This window comes from Procambarus clarkii, chromosome 38 (genome assembly GCF_040958095.1).
Source record: "Procambarus clarkii isolate CNS0578487 chromosome 38, FALCON_Pclarkii_2.0, whole genome shotgun sequence".
Classification (NCBI taxonomy): Eukaryota; Metazoa; Arthropoda; class Malacostraca; order Decapoda; family Cambaridae; genus Procambarus; species Procambarus clarkii.
This window is the reverse complement of record NC_091187.1, coordinates 5,344,910-5,351,204: the sequence shown is the minus strand read 5'-3', so window position 1 is coordinate 5,351,204 and position 6,295 is coordinate 5,344,910. Positions and strand designations below refer to the sequence as shown.

Sequence of the window (6,295 nt, the reverse complement as noted above, 5' to 3'; positions counted from 1 at the left end):
ACCTAATGTTGGATTTATAGATAGACCTAGTACATACAATACCTAAAGCCACTAATATTCATAGAGTTTCTGGCAAGGTGTTGGGGGAAGAAAAACACTTAGACTAAAACTTAATAGTAATTGGGATTAGGTATAAATTATTTTGAAGAGGAATACAAAATAAAAAAAAAGGGGAACATGACAGAAATCATCAATTGTACAAGTTGGAGAACAAACAGCATTGTTCAAAATAGCAAAACATGGGTTGACATTTAAGGGGTAAAGTAGGTTACATGACGTTAATCAGGCAGTACTTGGTTTTACTCTTAAACTGGTTGAGAGAGGTACAGCCTTTGACATGATTGGGAAGGTCATTCCACATTCTGGGTCCATTGATTTGTAGAGCATTTCTAATTTGGTTAAGTCGCACTCTTGGAATATCAAATAGGTATTTGTTTCTGGTGTGATGCCCATGAGTTCTGTCACAACCTTCTAGGAAGCTTTAAAGGTCAGGATTGACATTGCAGTTCAAAGTTTTAAATATATAGAGTACACATGAGAGGATGTGCAGTGACTTAATATCTAACATATTCAAAGATTTGAGTAAGGGTACTGAGTGCTGTCTGGGGCTAGAGTTAGATACTATTTTAATAGCAGCTTTGTGTTGAATAATTAGAGGACATAAATGATTTTGAGTAGTAAACCCCCAAGCACAAATACCATAATTGAGATAAGGATAGATGAGAGAGTATTGAGGCATTGAGAGGCATTGTATGTACTAGCTCTATCTATATATCAATCCATTAATGTAACATCAATTGTATGTATGTACCTTACCTGAATAAACATATTTATTGTATTTATTTATTAGTAATAGAGCATCACCAGGGCAGGGCGAGGTACATAATATCTGATCTTAGAAAGAATGCCAACAGTTTTAGAAACTTTTTTTTGATATATTAAGAATGTGTCTATGAAAATTCAGCTTGTTATCGATGAGAACACCAAGAAATTTGCCATCTACTTTGTTCCTAATTTGGGTATTGTTTATTATTTGATTAATTTGATATGAGGATTTATGCCGAAACAAAATATAGAAAGTTTTGTCAGTGTTAAGGGTGAGTTTGTTGGCAGTTAGCCAGTAATGGACTTTATTTAGTTCAGTATTCACTGTGTCATTTAGAGCAAGGGGGTCAGGACTGGAGAAAATGAAGGTTGTGTCATCAGCAAAAAGAATTGGTTTGAGGTGTTGAGAGGCATTTGGAAGGTCATTAATGTAGATGAGAAAGAGGAAAGGGCCTGGTATGCTGCCCTGAGGAACACCAATGTTGATGAGTAGGGTGGGAGAAGTGGACTTATTCACAGAAACATACTGGAGCCTGTCTGTAAGGTACGACTGAAGATATTGGAGGGGGAGACCTCTGACTCCATAATGAAGTAGTTTAAGAAGAAGGTTTTGGTGGTCGACAGTGTCAAAAGCCTTACACAGGTCCACAAATAACCCAACAGGGAACTCATTTTTATCAAGAGCTGCATGTATCAAGTTAATCATGCTAATAAGTGCATCATTAGTGCTTTTTTGGGGTCTGAAGCCATATTGGCAGGAGCTAAGTATTTTGTGTTTGGCTAGAAAAAAGTAAAGCTACTTGTAGATTAGTTTTAAAATATTTTTGACAAGTTTGGCAGAACTGATATAGGTCTGAAGTTGTTGACGTCATTGAGATCACCACATTTATGGACGGGGGTTACTCTCGCTTTTTTTTAGAATATCTGGAAAGGTTTGGAGTTCAAGTGACTTGTTGAAGAGCAATGGAATGGCAGGAGCTAAAGATCTGGAGTTTTTTTTTGTAGATTAGAGTTGGTATCTCCGCGAGCGCACTAGACTTTGTTTTAAGGGAAAGGATTATCTCATTAACATCAGTGTAATTAGCAGGCATTAGGTACAGAGACTGTGGATAGTTACCTGCAAGGTAGTGCTGAATATTAGTACTGGAGGATGTAATATCATTTGCAAGGGATGACCCAAATGGATAAGAAGAACCTATTGAATTCAATAGCAGAATCAGAGGCTGAAAACAGACCATCGTTATATAACAGGAGTATTTGTTTTTTATTTAAAATCTTTATTGATCCCAATATTTGTGAAATAGTGCTCCATGTTTTCTTGATGTTGCCCTTTGTTTCGGTACATTTGTTTTCATAGTATTTAATTTTGGCTCTCCTAATTATTTTAGATAGCAATGATGAGTAATTCTTTGAAATTTCTTTGGAGACGATTCCTAACTTATACTTCTTCTCAAGGTCATGTTTTTTATTAATAGATTTAAGTATCCCCTTTATAAGCCATGGATTGTTTAGCCTTTTAGTTGTGACTTGTTTCGTTAGCATAGGACAGTGGGTGTTATAAAGGCTGAGAGTTTTGTTGAATAAATGATTGCACTGCTAGGTTGATGTCCCCTATGTTAGCTAATTCGGACTCCCAGTTGATATTACCAGCAGCAGCTATAAAATTGCCTATAGAATTTTCATTGTACAGCCTAAAGCTTATCTTCTTTGTTTCTAGAGGTGGTTTGATAATGTTGGTTAGGAGAAAAGTGGGGGTAGGGGTCTATGGTTCTATCAGCGATTATCCCTAAAGTAAGCGGAGAGGTTATGTTGGTCCAGATGTGATCAAGAGTCGTGGCAGTACTATCAGTGATTCTAGTAAGTCTAGTGATTAAGGGTATGAGGAAGCAGGAATTCATACAGTTGAGGAAACTAGCAGCAGGAGGGTTATCAGGCTCGTAGAGGTCAATGTTAAAGTCCCCAGAAATAATTAAGTGGTTTTTGTTCAATCGGTTCTCTAGTATAAGATTTCTAAGGTTAGAGTTGAATTCAGTCACATCAGTGTTAGGAATTCTATAGACTGCTCCGTTGCTACAGACAGTATTAACTGGTCTGGACTGTCAGTTACTACAGTCAGGACAGTCTCGCCACCCTTAACTCTGAAACAGGCAAAGATATACGCTCCACAGGGGTCTCTAGTTTTAATTATTTTTAAGCAAATCAGTTCTTGGTGGTAGTAGTACTGGGCAGTACCACCACCTCTTTGAATAGGACGACAGTTGTGAATTGCTGAGTTGTTTGGAATGTTGTGGAGTTGAGTATTATGCACTTTTAACCACGTTTCAGTAAGCACAACAACAACAAAATTTGTTTTCAACTGTTTGAATCAGGGCACTAACATTATCAAAGTGTTTGCTTAGCGATCTTACATGTAAGTTAATTACAGAAACATTGTGATTATGTGTTAAAACATTGTTTACATCATGTGCTGCATAATACCTGCAATTATGATCATTAAAGTGATGATTGTCATAGATACTAGATAAGAATACTAATCTATCCCTATCTTACATATGGTACTTGTGCATGGGGTTCAACCACTGCAAACTTCCTCAAGCTCATCATCACCCAGCAAAAGTATGCTTTCTTAACAATAACAAACTCTGTTTTCAGACAACACACAGCCCTCCTGTTTAAATCCTTCAACATGCTAAACATAAACTCACTCCTCAAATTCTACTGAGCCATTTACATGGTAAACTGTGCCAAGAAAACTATTCACACACCCTCCGTCACTATGTGATGGAGTGCGAAAAGATACGAGAATTCAGAGACAACTTTATAGTAAATGTTCAAGAGATGTGTAAATATTTATTTCAAAATGATCTGCTACCAGGAACCTTAGCCAAATATCCCCAGTTTTCTAACTGTAGATACTATCTAAGTGATTGTAACCTATCCACCGTTGCACACTGGATGGGGGGGGGGGCGGTGTGTAGGACAAATATATCAATTGTGACACTAGCCCTCCACATATGCCAACTACTTAAATTAGAAACTGTAATTGTGGTCGGTCTTGAGCCCATTGTTGATGTGACGTTGTGCATTGAATTTTGTAACTAACTCATCAAGATTGTAACTTGCTTAGCTAAATGAATTGTGAGGCTCATTTCCTGAGCCCATTATTTTAACCCATTATGTAACACTCTCCACTAATGCCCACAGGATGGGTATTGGGTGCATAATAAATGAACTAAACTAAAACATGTAAAAAAATCTTGTTCCTAAATGCAAACTCTGATCTGAAACTTTTCTTTGACAGATGTTATAGAACTCACTATCACCACACCAGAAATAAATATCTCTTTGATATCTCCAGAGTCAAACTAACTCTGTATAAACACTCTACGCAAATAAAGGGACATAGTCTATGAACTCACTCCCTAATGAATTAAAAAGTTGTCCATCCTACCGCTTAGTCAAAAGTACCACCAAAAAGTACCTAATTTCATCTTCATAGTTTTCTACCTAGTGCTTCACACTCACACTGTATCTTGTGCTGCCCCAAAATATGTGTCTAAGCCATATAACTTCACCGTTGTATCTTGTGCTGCCCCAAAATATGTGTCTAAGCCATATAACTTCACCGTTGTATCTTGTGCTGCCCCAAAATATGTGTCTAAGCCATATAACTTCACCGTTGTATCTTGTGCTGCCCCAAAATATGTGTCTAAGCCATATAACTTCACCGTTGTATCTTGTGCTGCCCCAAAATACGTGTCTAAACCATATAACTTCACCGTTGTATCTTGTGCTGCCCCAAAATACGTGTCTAAGCCATATAACTTCACCGTTGTATCTTGTGCTGCCCCAAAATATGTGTCTAAGCCATATAACTTCACCGTTGTATCTTGTGCTGCCCCAAAATATGTGTCTAAGCCATATAACTTCACCGTTGTATCTTGTGCTACCCCAAAATATGTGTCTAAGCCATATAACTTCACCGTTGTATCTTGTCATCATCTTATCATGGTTGACAATGTACCTAACAATAATCCTCAAATTATGCTACAATGTACCTAGAAATAATCTTCAAATTTTACTAAAATGTACCTACTAATATTCTTCAAATTTCCTTACAATGTAACTATTAACTTTTCTCAATTTAGCTACAATATACCTACTTAAAATTATCTGTTAGATTAAGGACCTGCCTGAAACGCTATGCGTGTTAGTGGCTTTACAAGAATGTAAAAACATCAATGTTATGTACTCTCATAAACCTATTGTACCTTCTTGTATATATATAAATAAATAAACAAACTCCTGTGTATATAAATAAAGACAATTAAAAAGTCAGTTTCGGCAGAGATCAGTAACCAAAGAAAATGTACGGAGCAAGATGGCGGGCAAGCGAGCGAGTGACGTCATCACAACAAAAGCAAGCTGCTACACGAGGTGTAGACGACGACCCGTGAGATAACACTGCCGCTCCTCAACTGATAACAATGTCGCCACTTAATCACCAACAACAAGATAACAACTCTGATAAGAAGAACTGCAGCTACCATCATGAAGAAGATAACACTGACGCTCCTCACTGTCTTAGAGACGGTCACCTGTGACCACAATACCCGCCAAATTGTCCCTCCCACAGTACTCTCAGGACACTTATGGCAGTGTAAGTGTGTGGTGAGGCCACACCACTGAAGACATTGAGGATATACCACGAGGGAGAGACAAAACTGTTGAAGGTCACTGGCTCCACCTGACCACCTTGTTCCTCGCACTCTCATCATCCTCCGTAAGTACTGGAGTACTTTCTGCTCCACCATTGTCTTACACCTGCAGCATGCAATTGTTGGGGTGTGGAAATAGGCCTATGGAATTGTTGAGGTGTGGACGTAGGCCAATGGCATTGTTACACACCCTCACTGTTGCTCTCCCCCCCACTCCCTCACGGTTGCACCTCCCCCCCCCCCAGGAGACCGTTCTGGTAGGAGGCTCAGTAGACTGCCAGCCAGAGATAGTCTGGAGAATTTCCATCTAATACAAAAAAACATTCATCTTGAGATGATTTCGGGGCTTTAGTGTCCCCACGGCCCGGTCCTCGACCAGGCCTTCACCCCCAAGAAGCAGCTCGTGACAGCTGACTAACTCCCAGGTACCTATTTTACTGCTAGGTAACAGGGGCATAGGATGAAAGAAACTTTGCCCATTGTTTCTTGCCGGCGCCCGAGATCAAACCCAGGACCACAGGATCACGTGTCCAGCGTGCTGTCCGCTCGGCCGACCGGCTTCATGAAATAAGTATTTATATAACTTGATATTATTCTAATAATATTACTAAACATGATCTGTAACGGAAAATATATATGATGATGTACATGTAGAATTTAAGAAAGAAATCTGGGTAACGGGGTCGAGTGTGATAGGCTTATCGGAGAGAACCGGCCCCCCCCCACCACCGACACCCCCCCCCCACCACCGA

The 6,295-nt window shown here is 39.1% G+C and overlaps 1 protein-coding gene across 1 annotated transcript in view; it reads left to right on the top strand.

Annotated features, from left to right (window-relative positions):
* Positions 1 to 5,396: 5,396 nt before the first annotated feature.
* The window catches only part of LOC138372367 (uncharacterized), a 79,659-nt gene continuing 78,760 nt past the window's right edge, over positions 5,397 to 6,295 (top strand). The window contains exon 1 of the mRNA XM_069337668.1: positions 5,397 to 5,608. The gene's annotated coding sequence lies outside the window, so the exon portion shown is untranslated. The remainder of the gene's footprint in view (positions 5,609 to 6,295) is intronic.